We start from the raw sequence: 23732 nt of genomic DNA, 5'->3' as shown, positions 1-23732 counted from the left end.
TGCTAATCAGCCTGGTTATATTTTTGATACAATTTACATGGCGTTATATCAACATGATCGCTAGGATAGAATGCTTCAGTGGTATTCTCGTTTTCTTACCTTTTGTAAAAGTGTAACTCTAGCGAATCAAACAATTCCGTGAGTCACTTGTCAGCCCGTACCAAAAGGAAAGGTTTGCCGCAAACTCGCCGCAACTTTGCCGCAAATTCGCTGCAAACCTTTTAGTTCGCCAAAACACTGTGTCAAGTGTTTGCCAGATATCGCCACTAGTGGCAACTCTGTGGCAAACATTTGGCGACTTTGCGGCGAATTCACCAGAATATTAAGTTGTTCGCCAAAAGTTTGCCAGAAACTTTCAGTGGAAAACTTATTTGCCAGAGATTGCCAGAATCTTTCTATCAAAAAAATTATTCGCTGAAAGTTCACCAGAAACTTTTCTATAAAAACAAGTTTGCCAGATAATCGCCACAAACATATCAGTTCTGAAAGTTAATCCAACTTTGTTCAGTAAATAACTATTTTGCCAAGGAATTATATTATTATGCACATATAAAAAAAGTCCTTCATGTACCTACCTATAACCACGGATGTAAATGTCAATTAAAGTCCGTGCTATAACCTACCTACCTACCTACCCAGCCTTATTTTAATGGGTCGGGAAGTGGAAACAAACAAATTTTTATTTTTTGCCTAAGAGTTATCAAATTGAAACATCATATGTATCATGGAGGGTATTGTAGTTCACAATAACAGTTAAAAAATTATAAGGTAGAAGACCCATAATGAAATCGGCAATCTTCGACAATTACCGCCATATCTCGCCATTTATCGTAACGAACTTCGTTTGTTTACGTATAAAGTCGGAATTCTAATAATAGCGAATATCCCCGGTCACGTGGTAGTATTCCCCAAGAAAATGACGTAATTTCCGCAGATATCTAACATGGCGTCTTACAGCGTGATACGCCTGGTCGATTCAAAAAAGTGTAAAAAGATGCAGAAAACTCAAGTATTCCGACTTTATTATAGAACATAACTATAGTGCAGGTAACCAGTATTACGTGTCAACCAAACCAGCTCTACAAGACATCAACTCTTCCTAAATCGGTTGATAATGAGGGTTGGAAAGAGGGAAGAAGAATCGTTGAGTTTGGCGTGTTACGGTCAAACCTAAGATTTTGTAAAAAATGTAGACTTGGACCAGTTGGCTACCATTAACAGCACTGATTAACTTTTGACAACATGTTAAGTGAATTTAAACAGGGAGTGTCTGGTTATTTGTATGTGAAATGTCGAAACACAGAATGCGGTCATGTGTTCCCTATGGAAAAACACACAGACTCTAGTAGATTGAAGACCTGTGAAAGTTGGAATGCCATGTTTCGTTGTCAACACAAAATTAGGAACAGGTAAGTGATTAATGTATTGCATCATAGTTTACATTAAGTACTATATACTGATAATGAATTCATAGATGTAATGTCTCGTACCAAAATGAATATATCGATACATTATGATTTATCAGTGTTTATTTACTTGTCTTCCAATGATGTCAAACATGTAAAATTATGCGGACCAAATTTATGTTTCAGATTTTTAAATAATTAATTTAGTATACAGAATACATGTATCTTGTTTGTGTTTAGCTGTAAAACACTACTCCTTATTGTGAAAGAAGTGGCTAGCCAAAAGTTCTAGCCGTACGTGACTCACATACTCCATATAATTTTGAAAAGTGCCGTACGGCTAGCCAATACAGTGTGTCCTGGCTAGTCGTACGTGACTCACGTACGGCTAGAACTTTTGGCTAGCCGTACGGCTAGCCACTTCCTATTGTGAAATGTTTTATAAACTTCCCTCTGAACTGTTTTAATTTCCCCAAAGTCACTGAGAAATTTGAAAAACAAATGATAAAACGTTGCTAAATTAAATCTTGCAACAATGCAATATTTAGTAAGACATTACAGAATCCTACATGTACATTATATAAAAGACACAGTTTACACTAGGCTGCCAATACACACAGTCACAGTACTAATATTCAAACGTACATGAGGCAGCTAAAAATAGCTCTATATTAATTTATGCAATGTGTTATTATCATGGTTATGTAAATTACAATCCATGTGAAGTTTTTTTTTGACAAAATATTTGTATACTTTAATGAAATAAATTTGTTTTCTTTCATTTTCTTACAGCAATGATTGATAGGGTAGGTGGGCCAGTGAGGGTCAACAATTTGTTGTCAACACTAAATATACCAACAATTGGAAATAAAAACATGAAAAGAAATGGAGAGACGTGTTGGAAATATCATTGAGACAGCACTGGCTTCTATGCCGACAGAATCTGCTGCATAAGATCAAGGAAATGGAGTCAGACACATTTACATTTACAATGATATTTTCGAAATAACATGTACTTGAATTGGAAGAATTTCAAAAATTATTTTGTAATTATATGTCTATGCAGCTTATCATGGTATAATCCTATATTGCTGGCACACTCGTGGTTTAGGGAACCAAAAGAATATTATACAATCCATATATGAGAAAAGAATTTTTAAACAATGGCTTTGTTGTTTTTGCATGTTACTCTATATTCATGTACATATTTCTTTTTTCAAAATAACATGAATGTGTAATTGTTTTTTTAAAAAAGTATTTATTTCTACATGACAAACTGGGTCCGCCTGGGCTCCTTGCCATTGGTACTTGTTGCTTGGTCATATGGGGGTTGCGTTCATTGAACGCCGCCTTTTCTTGTTGATCTTGTTTATCATATTTTACCTTCATTGGTTAAGACTAAAATTCATATTAAATACATGCATTCTTTTTAAGGGATGTGCATCATGAAGAATCAATGGTATCTGTCAGAACACAACATCATGGAAGATCTTATTGACAAGATCTCGGAGGATGTCCTTTGCCAGATGTTTGCCAGCACTAAAGTGAGTACTGGTAGTTTGTTTTCTGTATTTTGCTTATTTACGAAAGTAAAGGACTATGGCCAAAATAAAAAATATGTCTGGTTCAGGGAACCCGACCGACCCTATTTTTTTAACGCCGACCCTAAACTTTTTTTTTGATTATCGGTACGAAAATGTTTGGGTACGAAAATTACAAATGTGAAAATTTTGTTTTACGATGCTGATGAAATAGCCGATGTCAGTAACATTCTTAAAATAATATTTAATCTTATATGATCAAAATCAACAAGTAGAGTTGTGAATGTTTCTGCAGGAAACAGACAAATTTTCAATTGTCACATATTTTCGCGATGCCGCTTTTTATGATTAAAAAAATCGTAACCAAAAGGAAGATATGTTTTGTTAAAATGTGTGTAATAACACTATAAATATAGTTTAGGAATTAAATTTACTAAAGATATTGTTTAATTGTCAGACCTGTCAGATGCAGGTTAGCATAGTACAGCGGTGATTCAAATGGAAAGGGTACATACTAAGCAGAATAGAAAGCAGATTAGTTTGAATACAGGTGCTACATGGTTAAATGACTACATACAAGAAATAAACAACACAATATCACATGCTGATACTATTACAAAATGGTGTTTGCATTGATTGATTACAATCTTTGTTTAAGTATGTTAAGCAAGCAACACATCTATATACTGATAAGACATTCTCCCAACCAAAAAAAAAAAAAAAAATCCCTACCCTCCTAATTTTTTGGACCAATGTTTCCTGAACCAGACATATTTTTTTATTTGGCCTATGCAAAACTGACTGGTGTTGTTGAACTGTTTGTGTTATGTCAGTTGCTTCAATATATGAATATCTCTCCATATACTGTTTGTACATATGTATTTTTTTATTCAAGGTCTATTCATCAGTCAAATGCTACAGTTACAAATGACAGTGAATGGTCAGATTTATACAATTGTGATTAACAATCCTCAACAATACATCAAACAAAAATGCCTATTAAACTGTAAGTTGAAATCTATGAGGTTTTTTTATATATATTTATAATCATGGTGTAGCAATTAAATGATAATACTGTGATAATTTTGTAATGCTATTTGGGGTCGTCTTCAATAGAAACAATTTGATGTATCTTCATGTGATGAATAATCGATATGCAGTCCGAATTATTTCATAAAAGTGATTACTAAAATTGGTCAGGAAAAAGTCGTGCAATTAGCATTAATAATTAACAAAACTTATTCTAGTAACTGTATGAACATTGTGTTACATTAATTATAAATATGTTATTGTCAATTCATTGGTGTTCAATCTTCAATATTTGTCAATATTACGTTTAAAGATGAATTTTAAAATACAGAAAATATTTTTGAAATATATTTTTACAATTACAGTTCTCACAGACAGTCAAAGGTTGAAAACAAATCAGAAGTGGTCCACATCTTAAAAAACCTCACAGCAGATTAAGACTTTCCCCGAAATTTCCCTGTAAAACCCGCAGTGGTATGTCCAGTGCAGTAGATACTGCCTGGCACAAAAGAGGATTTGACAGTTTAACATGTAAGTAAAATAAGATTATTTTTATCCCCCCACAATGTGGGAGCATATAGCGTGGCACTTGTCAGTCTGTCCCAAAATCTTGTGAACGCAACTCCTCTTAAACCGGATGGCAGATTTTGCTTAAACTTCCAGGGATTAACAAACTTAATGTGTAGATGGTAGTAAAGGAAGGAATTTTTGCTGCAACTAAATTAAACAGAATAATGGCCCTTTGTTGATTTTTAGTTTTCAACTTGTGGCACATGTAGTCCAAAAACTATTTGACCTAGAGTCATAAGATTGACAGAACAGTGGCGTGTGGGGGCATCCGTGTTTTATTGACACATTTCAAGTTTTTCTCAGTCATCATGTCAGTAATGATTTAGAATTTGTCAGAAAAGTATCTGTGTATATTTTAACCACTGTTATTGATGTATAATTGAAAAAGTGAGTTTTGCATACAAGTAAGACTGGTTAGTCAACATTGTTCTTTCAAACAGTGGCATTTAGAAGAAAAATCCTAATGGTTATTTGAATTACCCTGGTTTTAACTTTGAGTTCTGACCTAGCTGTCATGTTCACAGCATGGTTCATTTTTGTGTCGCCTCTATGGAGTAGTTGCAACATATAGGGATATAAGAATCTTACACCGGCTGCCGGTACAGACCGGAATATCTAGCTCGAGGGTAACTGTTTACGGCGGTAATGAGGCTCTGCCGAGTTTCCGCTAAACAGTTACCCGAGAGCTAGATATTCCGGTCTGTACCAACAGCCGGTGTTTGATTCTTTTTCTTGCATATTACATGTCAATTATTTTCGGAAAAGAAATTATGAAAACTGATACTCTCATTAAGCACTTTTTTCTTATAGTAGCGTATGAACTTACAACTTCATTCATAACGGAAAAATGACGTCATTCTAAGAACGCGATTCATTCATAAAAGGCTCGCGTCAATGACGTCATTTAAAACACGCGACTTGTCTTACATGGGGGGTGTAAGACAGAGTTTTCTAGCACCGGTGTAAACGGTAGATAATCCTGTCTGACATGCAAGAATCATTTCTCCGTCGTCTTGTCTATCTGTCCGTCCGTCACAAAACTTGTCCGGACTACTCCTCATAAACTACTGGTGCAATTTCATCCAAACTTTACAGGAATGATCAGTACCAAGTCTAGTTGTGCATTTTGTCAGCATTTTCCGGTTCAATGATTTTTGTCAGAGTTATGGCCCTTTAATAATTTTTATTTTTAAAGTTTGTCTTGACTACTTCTCTTATACCACAAATGCAATTTCAATGAAACTTTACAGGGTTGATCTGTAGCTTAAGTCCTTGTGCATATTTCATGAGTTTTCCGGTTGAATGATTTTTGGCAGAGTTATGGCCCTTTGATAAAAAGGTGTTTTTTTCTGTGTGTTGCCAGATACACAAAAGCTTGTCCTGACTACTCCTCATAAACTACTGGTGCAATTTCATCCAAACTTTACAGGAATGATCAGTATACCAAGTCTAGTTGTGCATATTGTCAGCATTTTCCGGTTCAATGATTTTTGTCAGAAGTATGGACCTTTTTTTAAGTTTGTCCGGACTACATCTCTTATACCACAAATGCAATTTCAATGAAACTTTACAGGATTGATCTGTTGCTCAAGTCCTTGCACATATTGCACAGGTTTTCCTGTTGAATGATATTTTGGCAAGTTTGATGAAAAGGTGGTTTTTTTTCTGTGTGTTGCCAGATACATAAAAGCTTGTCCGGACTACTCCTCAAAAACTACTGGTGCAATTTCATCCAAACTTTAAAGGAATGATCAGTACCAAGTCTAGTTGTGCACTGTCTGTCTGTCTGTCACAAAACTTGTCCCAACATGAAATTGGCCATCATGAGGCGACACATGTGATCACTGATCGCTCTTGTTTGTTATTTTGGTGTTTTTTAGCTCGACTATTCGATAAGAATAAGTAGAGCTATTGCAGTCACCCGAGCGTCGGCGTAACCACTTATGTTAAAGTTTTTGTAATAGTTCAAATATTTTCAAAGTCTATTGACATATGGCTTTGAAACTTTGCACACTTGTTCACCATCATGACCCCAACCTGTAGACAGGAGAAGGTAACTCTATCAAGCATTTTGACAGAATTATGCCCCTTTTTCGACTTAGAATTTACGTTAAAGTTTTTGTAATAGTTCAAATATTTTCAAAGTCCATAGACATATGGCTTTGAAACTTTGCACACTTGTTCACCATCATGACTCCAACCTGTAGACAGGAGGAGGTAACTCTATCAAGCATTTTGACAGAATTATGCCCCTTTTTCGACTTAGAATTTACGTTAAAGTTTTTGTAATAGTTTAAATATTTTCAAAGTCCATTGACATATGGCTTTGAAACTTTGCACACTTGTTCAACATCATGACCCCAACCTGTAGACAGGAGGAGGTAACTCTATCAAGCATTTTGACAGAATTATGCCCCTTTTTCGACTTAGAATTTACGTTAAAGTTTTTGTAATAGTTCAAATATTTTCAAAGTCTATTGACATATAACTTTGAAACTTTGCAGATTTGTTCACCATCATGTCCCCATCATGTAAACAAGAGGACGTAACTCTATCAAGCTTTTTGGCAGAATTGTGTTCCTTTTTCGACTTAGAATTTACGTTAAAGTTTTTGTAATAGTTCAAATATTTTTCAAAGTCCATAGACATATGGCTTTGAAACTTTGCACACTTGTTCACCATCATGCCCCCATCATGTAAACAAGAGGACGCAACTCTATCAAGCTTTTTGGCAGAATTGTGTTCCTTTTTCGACTTAAAATTTACGTTAAAGTTTATGAAACACCTCATATATTTACAAAGCCTATTGCCATATGGCTTTTAAACTTTGCACACTTGTTAACCATCATAACCCCAACCTGTAGACAGGAGAAGGTAACTCTATCAAGCATTTTGACAGAATTATGCCCCTTTTTCGACTTAGAATTTACGTTAAAGTTTTTGTAATAGTTCAAATATTTTCAAAGTTCATTGACATATGGCTTTGAAACTTTGCACACTTGTTCACCATCATGACCCCAACCTGTAAACAGGAGGAGGTAACTGTATCAAGCATTTTTTTTACTATCAAGCACTAAGATAGTCGAGCGTTGCTGTCCTACTGACAGCTCTTGTTTAACATGATACCTTGATTTCTTAACTAAGTTAGATAAACTTATAATATATGAGCCACTTGTCATTTGTAAATAAATCTAGGTTTTGCAATGCAAATACATGTTCATCCCAACAGATCAAAATCAAGCCAGCAATAAATAATAATTGCCTTTGGTGTTTTCTTCATTTGTAGGTGGGCTTTACTAATAGATTACTGCTACTTTACTTCAAAGTGGGGTTTTGGGGTATCATTCACCTTCAGTGATAGTTCTAGTTTTATCCAGTATAAACATGGTAACATGGAAATGAAAAATAAACCTTGTTTTTTTCAGTGTACTGCACCAATAAACTAAATATGGAGAGAAGCTTAGTCACCAAAGCAGTCAACACCAAAATACACACAATGGCCAGGGCACTGAAACTTGGAAGAGTGAAAGAATAAAGTAGTGCGTTTGTAGCTAACAAAGTGACATTGCGAGCTTTTGTCTATCTTTCGTCCGTAAACTTGATCTTTAAACAACATCTCATAAATTGCCAAGCCAATTTCATGCAAACTTACGATATTGTCTAGTCAGTTTTTGTTTTGCTTGCAATCGCTATATGACATGACTAAAGACATTTAGTTTTATTCTTAAGTTATTATGTTTATGTTTGTATAAGACCAAAATATATTGTTAAGATTCATTTTTACAAATTTGAAAGCCACTATTGTTCTAGTCAGTTTTTGTTTTGCTTGCAATCATTATATTACATGGCTAAAGACAATTAGTTTTAATCTTTAATAGTTATGTCTATATTTGTATAAGACCCAAAAATATTGTTAAAATTCATTTTTACAATTTTGAAAGCCATTATTGCTCTAGTTTGTTTTTGTTTTGCTTGCAATTGTTATATGACATGACTAAAGACATTTAGTTTAAATCTTTAGTTATTATGTCTATGAGGGGCGTCCGTGGCCGAGTGGTTAAGGTCATTGACTTCAAACCACTTGCCCCTCACCGCTGTGGGATGGAATCCCGACAGGGACTTTGGAATCTGTCTTGTGAGGAAGCTATCCAGCTAGCTTAACTGAACGTCAGTGGTTCTACTCAGATACCCGTTCGTGCCTGAAATAATGCAAGGAAGGGCACCTGAACGTCACGATATGACCTTTACTGTGTTGATGTGACGTAAAAACCCAAAACAAGCAAACAAAAAATTATGTCTATGAAATTCGTTGTTTGTATAAGACCCAAATATATTGTTGTGATTAATTTTAACAATTTTGAAAGCCATAATTGTTCGTGTCAGATATTGTTTTGCTCACAATCATAATGTTATATGACATATGAGTTTAAATCTGAAGGTATTATGTCCATGAAAATATGTTGTTTGTTTAAGACCAACATATATTTTTGAGATTCATTTTTACAATTTTGAAAGCCATTATTGGTCTAGTCTGTTTTTGCATAACACATAACGCTATTGTTAGTATTTATTGTTATTAATAGTGATTTGTCTAAGTGGATGTCGAAGTATGTATGTTAATCCATGCCAGTTCATGTTTGAATGAAACTTTTTGTCCAGATAGAAGATTTCAAACTGTAACTTTTCTGATTTTTATCTTTTACAACAATATTATATTTCCCATTTATGGTGCTAAGAAATACTGCAACATGTGCTGAATAATAGCTATTGTCAAACATTGTTTATATGCTCCCCGAAAAATTTCGGCGGACCATATAGTCATTGGGTTGTCTGTCCCTCTGTCTGTACGTACATACGAACCTGAATTCGTGTCCAGCCCATAACTTTGTTATTTCAAGTTGGATTTTAAAACTATTTCACAGAAATGCTCACCATATTGAGACGACCTGTCGCCCGCAACATTTGGGTCGCTACCTTGAAGGTCAAGGTCACACCATGACCTTGAACAAAATCATGTCCTGCACATAACTTCGTTATTTGAAGTCGGATTTTAAAGCTATTTAAAAGTAATGATCACCATATTGAGACGATGTGTCATGCGCAGCATTTTGGTCGTTACCTTGAAGGTCAAGGTCACAGCATGACCTTAAACAAAAATTTTGCCGGCCCATAACTTGGTTATTTGATGTCGGATTTTACAACTATTTCACAGAAATGATCACCATATTGAGACGATGTGTCGCACACACCATTTGGGTCAATACCTTGAAGGTCAAGGTCGCAACATGACATTGAAGCAAAATCGTGTCCGGCCCATAAATTCGTTATTTGAAGTCGGATTTTACAACTATTTCACCGAAATGATCACCATATTGAGACGATATGTCACATGCAACATTTGGGTCATTACCTTGAAGGTCTAGGTCACAGCATGACCTTGAAGCAAAAATGTGTACGGCCCATAACGTCGTTATTTAAAGTGGGATTTTACAACTATTTTGGAATTATCACACTTTGAACTTTGTCTGGGACATAACCCTGAAACTTCAAAAGATATACTTTTCTGTATCTAGGATCACCCCGGTTCAACCGGCTCTTGTTTTAATTGATTATTAAGTAATATGAACAATTCATGATAGCATCATAACTAAAGAGTGGAAATTTATGAAAGTCAAATATGTATAGAATCAGTTGCTAATAAAATGTGTGTAAAATTTATCTCTTTTTGGGAATTAATTTCTTTATTTTACAAATTTATCAAATTTCATTTTATTCTACTGATATGTTTGTAATATTTCTTTTATTTTCTATTGAAAAAATGTGTTAAACCAATATGTATTTGTTTTCTTATAATTCAGCTAGTTTTTATTATTCCAATGTTTGAAAAAATTGTTCGCCAGAACTTTACCAAAATGTTTGCCAAAATATCGCCATAACATATTTACTGAAACTGGCAAATATGCAAATGAAGTTTGCCGCAGTGTTACCAAAAGCTTCTGGCGAACATCCGCAAACTTACTATGCAAATGAAGTTTGCTGCAAATTTGCCGCAAACTTTTGGCGAACATCTGCAAACTTTTACCATGCAAATGAGGTTTGCGGTAAATTTGCCGCAAACAGAAGCTACCTCCCCCTATAGTTAACCTTATGAGTTGCGGCAAATTTGCCGCAAACCTCATTTGCATGGTAAATAATTGCTGAAAGCAGTTTGCCGCAAACTCACCGCAATGTTTGCGGCAAACTTGCCGCAATGTTCACCAGAGAGCCCTTTTTTATGAATAAAACAAAACATTTTTATGAAATAATTATGCCTAACAAACTTTTGAAATGTCGGTAACGTAGCTTACATTTTTATTGACATATGATTAACATAACGTGTCTTGATCATTGATATATATATATTTTTTTAAAATTCAAACTTGTCTTTTTATCAATTCTGATGTAAATGAGGTTTTACATTGCCAAATTGTTTGTTTTTCACTTGTTTTAAAATAATAAAAACTTATTTATTTTACGTAACGTTGATTACGACTTAAGTAACGTAGATAACAAATATTTTCAGGAAAAACATGGGCAAAACAACTCGAGCTGAAATTCAGCGTGCCTACCAACAGAGAAAGGAAGAAAATGAAGGCGATAGTTATCTTCATAAAGAAAGACAACGAATAAGGAAATATTATGCTCCTATAAAAGAAAGTTCAAAAAGAGATCGGCAGTCTAGATAGGAGATAAAGTTTCGAAAGTATGTGCAAGAGCATCGAATGACGAAAAAGTAGAAAAGGAAAATATGAACAATGGCAATCATCAAGAAAGTCACTCAATTGATGATAGAAAGTGATGAAAATGGGGTCAGTTTGAGTGTGCCAGTTTCGAAGTTAATAATGAAAATGCCTAGATTTGATTCTAAACAGAGAACAAGAAAAAGAGTTAGTAGGGCAGTTTCTAAGCAGTACCGGCAAATTCAAAACCTTAAAGAGAAAAATGAAGAGTTAATTAAGAAATACAAAAGAGTTTCTAAAAGGTTTGAACCTTTATAGAGAAGCAAGAGTAGCACATCCACACCACTGCCACCAGCTGAAACAACAAGTGAGCCTGAAATAATTACTGATACATTTGGTACAAAAAAGAAGTGCTCATCGATCCAAACACTGACATCCAGGAAACGAGTTGCAAATGATCTTAGAGAAGTTGGTGTTTCCCCAAGTAAGATACCGAGGAAGGTACACAAAACACTCTTGTTGGGAAATGTTATAATAACAGATGGAATAAATGATGCAAGAAAATACAATGGTAGGAAAGGAAGAAAAGTTGTAGCAAATATATTGTCTGGGAAATTGATTAAGAAGTATAAACTTAAAACACTATTAAACAAGTACACAGGTGTAAGTAGGAAAGCCAAAGAAAGTGCAACAAAAAATGTGACAAAATACCAAAGCAGGAAAAACAGCCATTGTTGAGAAAACAAAAGAAAGATAAAGTAATTGAATTTTTACAAAGAGATGACAACAGTAGAATGATGCCAGGAAAGAATGATAAAGTAAAAGAAAACAAGGGGCATTTACAGAAGAGGGTGCTTAACGATAGTATGGGATTTTTACACTTGAAATACATCTCAGAGACGGGTGACAAATTATCGTTTGCTACATTCTGCAGGATGCGACCGAAATCAATTTGTCTTACTAGATACATTACTAAAAACCGTTGCCTATTTCAAAAACATCAAAACATGGCACTGTCTTTAAAGTGTATGCGATCGTACGGAACAACTGTTCCCCTGAATCCTGACGAGTTCATTAGAAAATTGGAGGAAAATGCTGTTGCTATACCTGAAATCTTTGAAAGCTTTCCGGATGAAATTCATCATGAACAGTGGAAAAAGGTTACATTAGATTATGGAAAGAAACGTACTAAAGTTGTCGGGGCAGATCTTGAAAAAGAAATTTTCATAAAGCTGATTGAAAGTCAAATTGATGAGTTAAGTCAGCATATCATCAGAATAAAGCAACAATACAGAGCAATGAGGGATCTCAAACAATTTCTACCTACAGGGCACATCATTTCTCAGATGGACTTTGCTGAAAATTTCACATGCGGGACATTTGATACGTTCAAAGCGCTTATTGGAACTCGAATGCAATAACACTCCATCAAGTGGTAATATACTTATGAGAAAATGGTGAACTTAAACATATAAATTATGTGTTTGTTTCAGACGACCTTGGACACAATATCGGGACAGTATTTGCAATCATGAAGAAACTTATTTCTGATGTTAAATAAGCAATGAAAAATAAATTGGAGAAAGTACATTACTGGACAGAAGGACCAAGTTCCAAATACCGAAACAAAACAGCCTTTTACATTGTCAGTAATCATAACGAAATATTTAATGCAAATGCCTTCTGGAATTATTTCGAATCTGGTCACGGCAAAGGGGCATGTTAAGGAATTGGCGGTACAGCAAAGCGTATGGAGGATTGGAGTATAAACCAAGAAAAAGTGTCAATCAAGGAGGCAAATGACTTTTATAAATGGGGTACAGATTATCACAAGAATGCCAAGTAGGTTTTAGTTACGCCAGAAAATTGTATTAACGCGAGAAAAGAAGTTGATGAATTCAATAAGAATCTTTGTCCAGTGAAAGGAACATTACAGTTATATCATGTTGATGGAATATCAAAAGGAAAGGTCAGAACAATGATAACATGTTATTGCGAGCAATGTCTGAATGGCAGATACCATACACCATTTGATGAGTGTTTTTGATTAAAAAGGCAGGAACATATAAGAAGAAACATAGTGAAAAGAATGAATCGCAAGCTGAGCCAGAAGGTAACATACAAGACAAAAAAGTAAGTGCAACTAAAGAGCAAACAAATCAAAAGACAAATAAAACACAAACTGAGGAGTTGCATGTTGACACAGAACATAACATGCAGGACAACATATTAAGTCAAACTAAATAGTAAACAAATCAAAAGACAAACAAAACAAACACGGAAGAAAGGGAAGTTTACAATGTAATTTTGAAGAAAGATGAGTGGGTTGCAGTTATTTATGAAAATGGTTGGCATATTTATCAGATACAAAATGTAGATCCTGAGGAGCACGACTGCTTGATTTCTTTCATGAGACGAGATGCATGCCAAAGCGCAACTAAACCCTCAGTCAAATGGCCTTATCCTGTTGATGAAATTTGGGTTAGCTTCGGTAGCATACTTCTTCGTATAAATGAACCGTCAAAGATTGGTCGAAGTGGTCGAAAGTACGGAATATTGGATGAAAAGCTAATAGCTATTCAAGAAAAGATGAAATTGTTTTACTGAAATCTAAACAAAAGATCGATTAATGAGGACTACAGTTTGTTATGTACTAAATAATAATTTTAGTGTAAATAAAAAATGGGAAAAGTTGTAATGTACGTTACCATTGAGCAAAGTCTTGAAATTATGATCTACTTATGTTGCACGTTCAAACGGACAGCAAGTAAGTTTATAAAAGATTAAAGCTCATTTAAAAATGTATCAAAAACATCGTGTCGGAAAAGATAAAATAATGGTCTTTTACTTCAGTATAAATGAATTACGTTTATCAATAGATACTTTTACATGAAATTAGTATGACAAAGACATAACGTTATAATAAATAATGTGTTTTGGCACTTATTTTTTCTCCACAGACTTTTGGAGATTTTAAAATAGTGAATTATGTTATGGATGCTATTCGTGTTTTGTTTTACTTGCATTCAAATGAATTATCATTGTAATGTAATCTACGTTATCTTTTTGAGTTCACAGTTCAGAGGTTGTAATTTTAGCAACAATAAAAAATTTTCTTGGACAAAAGTGTTATTTTTTATAAATATGCTTACATTTCAGAATATTACACAAACATAATAATGGTGAAGTATGCCATATTGACCCAGAATTAATTAAAATTTGTAGAAGTAGAACAACCGTGTTCTCAATTTTCAAACAGCTATCGCATAACTTAAAGGATTTTTCTTTTGCTTTCACAAGGCAAATATATTTCTTGTATCAGTTAAACATTAAGGTACTTTTAATTATTTTTTAAACTGTTTGGAAGCTACAGAATTTACTTATAGCTTATCAAACGAGCATGAAAACCGTAGGTATTTATAAAGTAGCTTACGTCCGTGACTGATACGCATCTAATGCAATATACTGTGACAGTTTTATTTATGCAGTTCGAGTCCAGAAACTTCACAGGGTAGCTAAACAGACACTGGTGTTTGAAGATATGTCGCAGCTAATACAATATGTCACCACACACTTGTTCGTACTTTATCAACTACAGTACGTAAGGCCTATGTTATGAGAATATGTGAACTGTAAGTGATTTTTGTTATATTATAAAAGATAACAAGTCTCCTTTACCCCGCTTTATTATTTTCTTCCTAGATATTTATACATGTACCAGCGTTACCGCGATTTCTAAACGACACTATTTTTCATTTGACTGCAATAGGACCTACTCAAACTTTATTTTATTGCGAAATATTTCTTAAAACCGGTATTTTGAGTCTGTATTTCAAGTCTTAGGACTAATAATCGATGTTTATAAGACAGATTTAATACCTATGTTACTATATAGTAGCAGAAACTAGGGTATTTCAGGGTCATTATGAAAAGATCTAGGTCATTATGCAATTTTGGCCGCCTTGCTACTCGGCATTATTTTTCCATAATAGGCGAGTGAATGAGCCCACGTGCAGAAAGAAGTAAACAGTGAACAAAGCTTTTCTCAATGGCGTCGGGTGAAAAAACACTAGAGTCGATCGCTAACCAAATTATGGATTTAGACCATATTATTGATCGTAATAGGAGAAATGTAACTTTTGAAGACACTTTCAATTTTGTGAATTCTTAAAAGAATTCGTCTACAGTGTCAAAGACAAGAAGTGACATAAAACAGTTTCGAGAGTGGCTATAAATAGACGATAAAGACAGGGATATTGAAAATATAGATCCAAAAGAAGTCGATATGTATTTATCTAGATTTATTCTAACTGTATAAGAAATACCAAAAATGACGAAGAACTTGAACCCTCTACGATTCAGGTGATAATTTCATCTATCCGAAGATATCTCGTTGACGTTGATTATTCAGAGGATCTCACAACATCATCTCACTTAAAACATACGAGAACTACACTAAAGGTCAAGGCAAAAGATCTCAAACTAAAAGGACTAACTAAAGGAACAAACGATACAGATCAGATCACGAATGCAGAAATTGAGACTCTTTACGAGAAGCAACTGTTAGGCGGAAGTAAGTTCCTCGGCCATTCATATTTTTCATTTATTTATTTGCATCTAGTCTTCAGTACATAATATTAAACATGAAATACAGTTGCACATGAGTAACATAAAACCGTCACATTTTTATTTTAACTCAACAATGTTTTTATTTACTTTAAGCATTGTTAATTCCTGGGTAAAAAATTACATGTATGTTTGACAGATATTTATTATATATATATAATAAACATGTTTCTTAGTAACCGTAAAGGGCGACAAACTTTGACAAGTGAGTAGGTCTAAACGCCGTTATTTACTACGGACTCGGTAAAGAATAGTTAAATACTATAAAAAGAATTGTATAATTACCATATTCTGTTATAATTTACATACCTGACTAATGAATTTAAAAAGATGATGTAGAATGAATACTTGAAGTTATTTCAATTTAATTACTGATTTCAGGTAACCCAAAAGCTCTTATTTCAACTATCTGGTTGAATAACACAATGCATCTAGACTTGCAAGGAAGGCAGGAACATGTCACCATGCTATGGGGTGACCTTGAGTTGCGAAAGACGAATGGCACAGATGGGCGGCAATATCTTGAATTTACAGAGAGGCAACCAATACCAGGAATGGTCTAAATGATGAGCCAAGAATGTTTAAACCTAAACTATGGGAAGAAAAAGGTAAGCCATATCTAGTAATTATTTTTTTAGAAAGGCAAACTTATTATAGATATATTTTCAAAAAAGTTTTAATTTTAGATAAGAGTAAATTTTCTTATCCAATTATAACAAACGTGACATATATTTGATAAAATTATTAATTTAGAAAATAATTGTGTTGAAAAATGTAAATAAATGAAAATAAACTGAAATTATATTGTTGTTTTTTACAGATGATCCTCATTGTCCCGTGAAAATGTACCAGCTTTATAAGGAAAACAGACCAACAGTTGACCCAGAGAGTAGGTTCTACCTGCAAGTTAATAGATACTGGCAAACAAAGGGCAATTGGTTTAACACTTGTCCTATGGGAAAAGATTCCCTCGGTAAAATTGCCAAGGCTCTAAGTGAAAGTGCCGATTTTAGTGGAAAACACACAAACCATTCTGGAAGAAAGACATTCATTTCCAATCTTTTAGATAAAGGTGTTCCTCCAACAGAGGTTGCTCAAATTTCTGGTCATAAAAATTTGCAGTCACTTAACCATTACCATTCCCTAAGCATTGAACGCAACATGAACTGTCGGAGATAATACATGCACCGCAAAATAAAGACACACCTATGACAAGTGAAACAAACTTCAGAACTGATGAAATATCCGACAATGAACTAGTTAACTGCTCCCATGAAGTTGAAAAAACACTTCAAAGTATTGAAGTATATGAAGAAGCAACACCAAGGTTTAATGTAGGGCGTTTCTCAGAGAGTCCAGGCAGCACTTTTACCATGTCTCACTTTAGGAATTAACCACAGTCCATGTTCAGTTGTTGTACTTTCAATCAGCCTGTCAATATCATTTTTAAGAACTAATCTTTCAAATGAACAATTTACTGATATGAGATCATTTTTTTTTTGTATATTTTACAAGAACTTAAATGCTAGACAAGTATTTTATCTTGTCACATATTTTTGCCTTCATGGGCAAGTTATATGCTTACAAGAAAGATATGACCGCAAATATAAAAGTTTCTAGCCTTGTAAAATACAGCGGACAATACAAATATATTTAGTGAACGAAATTCCGATTTCAAGGACAATACATATATATTAAGTGAACGAAATTCCGATTTCAAGATTAATAATATATATATATATATATAATAACATAGGTATCAAAGACGTTAATACTTGGTTGTTGCTCGCCATTATGCGATAATGGCCCGAAGATGTCCATAATGGCCTGAGCAGAAACCAAATATTAACCTCTAAATAACTATTGTCGCCGTTGTCTCCAAGGAGTAACCGATTCCTCTTATCAGTATTGTCAGTATTGTCTATCACAGTGTATTGTCAGTAACTGTTTGTCATTCACAATAAGGACAGCATCAAAATAAAAAGCACTAAGGATAAGCAAAGCAAAACGATTTTTAATGCACAAAACCTCGACCTAATCAAGTCGCAGAAATCCGAAATGTAAGTATACTACGGCTGTCAATTTTTGTCTGGCAGGTACTGTCTTATCTTAAAATGATTTATCTGGTTCTACGGAATTGTTGATTGCAGCACATTTAGTATTGAAAATTGAATAACACTCAGTCGGTGCTAGGGGGCGAGATGCTCGACATAACCTCGACGCGATCAGGTTAGGACAAATCCGAATTGTAAGTTTACTATGTTTGTCAATTAATATGTCTGGTATGTACCTTTTTATCTTATAGCCTAGCAGTAAAATGACTTGTTGTTATATGTGTCCGGTCCTTCGGGATTATTGATTCCAGCACATTTAGTATTGACAAGTAAGTAACTCTTAGGGGCGCGAGGGTTGTTGACTCTTTCATTATCCCCATTGTACAGACTTAACAAACCGACTGTGCAATTTTTATGTAATTGATTTGTTCAAAACTGTTTCGCATGATCTACCTTTTTCCAAATTTCTGTCTATGCTACTAGCATTGAGCCAATACAGTCTTCTCTTTGGTCATGTACGACAATTTCGACTTCGGGGAGATTGAGCAAACTGTCCAAACAGCAGTCTGTAAATATAAAATGGTCATTATTTAAGTTAAAAACAATCCCTCGTAATATTGTATTACATTAATGAATACCATTATTTGTAAACAAGCCTTGGTAAAATAGCATCGTTATTCATAAAGATCAAGAACACCTTATATGATGGTGGCGCAAACAAATCCATTAATCATTTTCTATTTGTTCTCACCATTTTTGTAAGTGTTGTGTTTGGGTTGTTAGATAGCTTTATATCCAATCTGATATAATCGTTTCATACATCAGACTAATTCATTGGAGGCTACACCGTACATGAATTAACAGAATGCAGAAGACAGGCCTGACTGTTTTGGCATTGTCTACAGCTTTATATTACATGTATTTAAAACTTTTAAAAAACGTTTTATAAATAAGAATGTATACACAATACAATAAATTAGCTATATTCTAATTTTAGAAAATAAAGTAGAATTCAATGCCTTAAAGGTTTACATGTAAATACAGTATAGATATTAAAATTGAACAGATTTCAAACTTGAATGAACTGAGAAACAACAATTTGACTCTTTCAACAGTTAATTCGAGGTAACTTCGGAATAAATCGGCTGAATTATTGCAGCATATCTATGAAGAACACATTGATTTTTGTCTCAAAACTGAGACATGGTTGCAGCCTGAGGGCGATAATAAGACTAGAGGAGAACTTAAGCAAGATGGGTACAACCTGGATGATGTCCCTAGGTCAGAGAGAAAAGGAGGAGGGTTGGCCTTACTGTACAGAGATAACATCAAATGTTCAAGATTTTCTAGTGATCAATTTCAATCATTTGAATGTGCAGAATGGGAAATTAGGTGCAAAATATTTATATTGAAAATTGTTGGTGGTTGTTTTGTCAAATGTGTTGAACATGTAAGGGACTTGGGTGTTTGCTTTGATGCCAATCTTAGTTTTGACAGGCATAATAATATACGGAAAAAGTGTCAAATAGCCTACTCTCAACTTAAGAACCTGAAATCCATTAGAATCTCAGAAATCAACGGAAATACAAGTTCATGGTTTAGTCAATTCCCACATCGATTTTTGTAATGGACTTTTTGCAAAAATACCAGTTTATCAAATAGATCGACTTCAGAGACTCCAAAACCAGGCTGCTCGGGTAGTAATGAATGTGTATGACCAACCTAGTGCTGATCTTAGAAAATCTCTACATTGGTTACCAGTCAAGGCACGGATTATGTTTAAAGTAATTATAATAATTGTTTTCCGAGTAATACATGGAACAGCTCCAACGTATCTCATAACTTTGTTAAATTGTGTGAAAAGAAAATACAGTCTAAGATCAGCTGCTAATGACACTTGTACACAGTTTGTTGTGCCAAGACGCAGGAACAGACTTGCTGACAGATCTTTTTCTTTTATGGGACCTAAATGGTGGAACGCCCTACCAAATACTTAAAGTGCATTGCATCGGAAATTGCATTCAGAAAAAGACTGAAAGCACACCTCTTTGAACAATTTTATAGATAAACAGTTTCGTCAAATGTGTATATAGTTTTAAAGTGTGGAAATGACTTTGACATTATAGGACCTTGTGAAGCGCAACAGAATATAATTGTATAAAGTGTCGCGCTATAAAAATACATATGATTGATTGATTGAATTTTTTTCTTTTGTTTCAGAAATCTAAAATCTTATATATATTGTAATGGCTATATTAATTTTGGGTAAAGTAATTCAAGTAGGATACAATATTTCCTAATGCAGCACAAAAACTGTCATTTCAATGTCATATGTAATATCTGTAATATATAGTGGCTGATTTACGCCACGTCGGGTAACTGCTCAAAAATGCGAAATCACGTATGATCGACAAAGTCGTCTTTTCGTTTTTTTCGCTTTGTCGGACTTTCGAGGCGAAAAGCGAAAATACGATAGAGGGGCGTCAATATGACATGTAAAATTTGTCACCTACGTATTTGCATTTCATTTGTCGTATCTTTGCTTGGTTGCATTTTGACTTTTTGCATTATTGTGTTTTAGCTTTTTCGCATTGTTGAATTTTTACTGGAAAACCCGTTTTAAAAACATACTATCGTGGCCACTATAGTCGGCCATTGTTGTTTAGTCATTTGTGTAATTGATGTCTCCTTGCGCATGTACATCCGGAAAGCAAAACGAGAAGAAAAAAAGGGCAATGCCAAAAAGCGAAAAAGCGAATAAACGTGTTGTGCGTGTGTGCGTACATGCGTGGACATTTGGTACAAACAATAGATACTTAGCTTTTACCTTATATTCATTAACACACATTGTTAAGAAGCAGACATAGTAGTGCTTAATACAATACCTAAAATAGACTAACAGTACATGAACACAAACACTCGTTGTCATTTTAAATTTAATTGCAATTTAGAACTTATTTTAGAACTTTAAAATGTCGTCATACAATACTAAAATTTCGTTTCCTTGTCAACGTTATTTATTAAGTACAGTAATGACTTTGATTTTAGATTCAGAACCTCAAAGCGACATCGTTACATAATTGTAAAATCATTATTAAGACATTGCTTTTAGCTTCGGGTTTTTTAAGTTCATTCAATATTTCCTTAAAATGTGTTTTAAGGAGATAAAATACAGAAAATAAGAATCCCTAAAGAAAGCCCAACACGGCAAAATTGAAAAAGTTGCAGACTGGGTTTGATTGAGCTTGTTCTTGGACGGTACTGTCAAGTGCAAACTATCGTCCACGCCCCTTGCACCGGCTAGCGCAGGCATGAATTGGTACAATTATGAATTTTGAAACATCTGCAGATGTGTTCATATGGCGGTGACACGTAAGTGCCATTCCATAGAAAGCGGCATATGGTCCCCAAGTAAAATAACACGTGTGCCTAAACGAGAAAACAATAGACGGAACTAAATAAAATGGAAATTTGAAAGGGGATCAGAGGTTATGAAGCCTGCATATCACAGATAAGACGTATAAAGACAAATCTAAAAAGCAGGCCACATATCCTAAGGTTGATTTAACAGTACTCAAGCGAGGAATATTGGAACCGCCAAACAAGAAAAGAGCCGAAAAAAAGAACTTAATTACCACCAGCACAACAATTAGGTCGTGCTGAACGATCTTTAAGGATCGGAAATATAACATCTCTGAATGAATGTATGGGGCGACTTTTTAAAGCCTCCTTGTAATAGTCAAAATTGCTAAAAAACGTCCATTATCATTACTTAAAAAATATTTTTCAAATTTCATTTACTTTCATACTAAACCTTTACCTTCCAACATTGTTGTTGCCCTATTCCGTTGCCCCTTAATATGCCACTATTAATTTATTAAAATTTATTAGAATTTCGACATGAACATATGGACGTTATATTATATTACATTGTCGACTTTTGCTATGGTATTTTAGATATTATGGCACCTACACATATACAGCAATGTTCAAACAAAAGGAATATCTTGTTTTTCCTGTAAATATTATAAAATGGTTTCCACCCGGAAGAATTCCTTCCAAAATATAGTTACAAATTTGACAATTTGGATAAGGTAAAAACATCTAATTATCAAGGATAATCTTTTAACGTAACAAAGGTAGAAGGCCAACATCATAAGTGAAAGGGCTGTTGCACACAGGCCATAAGCGTTTGGTCGGCCGCTGCGTCGAGCGAGCATTCGTCGCAGTAACGGCGGATAAATATGATTTCTTCTCAATCATTCGGTTCTTCTTAAAAGCGACATTACAAGATGACAAAAAGGCCTTTTTATCCGTTGCTTTTTTGACGAATGTTTCATTGATGCAGCAGTAAACCCACCGAAAGCAATGACCAGTGTTGGTTCTATAAAGCAAACTTAATAGGACTGATATTAAAAATTTATATATCCATACATTTAATTCTTGAAATTGCTTAATATGTTGATTCTCTGTGTCTTTGTGTCACTTTTTTGAGTTTAAGTTTCAGAGACATACACTTCTGTTAGGCATGAGTGGTTTGATTGTATCTGTTTGCATCACGGATAATGATATTGTTGTATTTGTTTGGCTTGTTATGCTTAAATGTGATAAAAGTTCAGAAAATGGCTTTGGGTTTTTATTCTCCTTAACATCAACGTGCATAGGTGATATTGTCGTTGCCATCGCCTTTGAAAACATCATAATCATTATCTTCACGTTCATTCAGCTTTTACTCTAAGGCAATTTCAGCATTGTCCCTTTACGAATTTAGCTTAAGGATCAATCTAGTTTACTTATGTCAAGGCAGGAATCATGATTATTATGTCTTGTTTGTTAATTACCCTTTTTCTTTCTCGTTTGTTTGGTTGATTTTACAGAGCAACTACACAAATGTCACCGAAACAAGAAATATAATGTAGCTAATCTAGGGTGTTACAAACTTGAAGCAACACCAGGGGTCAAAACCACATCATTTGCTGGAGGAAAGAAATACATAGACTCCATTTGTTCGAACCCATTTAATCGCCTCTTATGATCACGCAGGGATAAATGGTGGCTGCATTTCTGATGCCGCAATCCTATTGAGAAATATGCTTTATTTTTTGCACTTGTGACAGCCCCTGAGTAACAAGGGGGAAACTTTTTTCGCATAATCATGTTTTGTGAGCAATTTATGTCCTAAATTATTTTATGGGAATTTCACAGATGATTCTAAAGAAAAACGACTAATGTCCAAGGTTCTATAGAGCAAATGCAAACAAAAACACATAACAGTAAATGCGTATTTTGATTTACATAATCTATACTTTCACTGCTGACGAAATCATTTAAACTATAAAAGAACTTGTGATAACACAAATAACAGTAATTGTGACAGTCAACAATGCTTTGAGACTGTATATTTTCTTTCAAACACGAAAGGAAATATTAGCGACGTTAACTGGCCCCCGCCCTTCATATACGCAGCCACATAAAGCCGGATAAGCGCCAAATAACCATTATTTTGTTAAATCCCCCCCCCCCCAAAAAAAAAAGAAGAAGAAAAATCCTACAAAATTAGATATATTACGTAGCATCATCGTTATCATCTTCTTTGCTGCAGCCTAGAATATCTTTATTTACAGACATTATCTCATGGTTAAATATTTAATAACAACATGCTGACACACCCATCAGTTTAAACATAGTTTATTTCAAACACCTTTACGATATATAAATAATTACATAATTAATGTGCACAATACAGACATAAATTGTTGAAAAAGGATTGGGTTCGAAAGCTGAGCT

General features: G+C 34.3%; 1 long non-coding RNA gene across 1 annotated transcript; it reads left to right on the top strand.

Moving 5' to 3' along the window:
- Positions 1 to 378: 378 nt before the first annotated feature.
- On the top strand, positions 379 to 10378 carry LOC132754813 (uncharacterized). The gene is made up of 6 exons (XR_009629131.1): positions 379 to 1409; positions 2199 to 2375; positions 2841 to 2950; positions 3843 to 3953; positions 4342 to 4507; positions 7972 to 10378. It is a non-coding gene; the product is annotated as an uncharacterized LOC132754813 (long non-coding RNA).
- The last annotated feature ends 13354 nt before the right edge of the window (positions 10379 to 23732 follow it).

The sequence above is a fragment of the Ruditapes philippinarum genome, unplaced genomic scaffold (assembly GCF_026571515.1).
Source record: "Ruditapes philippinarum isolate M1 unplaced genomic scaffold, ASM2657151v2 ctg6000_1_1_1_1, whole genome shotgun sequence".
NCBI lineage: Eukaryota > Metazoa > Mollusca > Bivalvia > Venerida > Veneridae > Ruditapes > Ruditapes philippinarum.
This window is presented reverse-complemented; position numbering and strand designations above follow the sequence as displayed.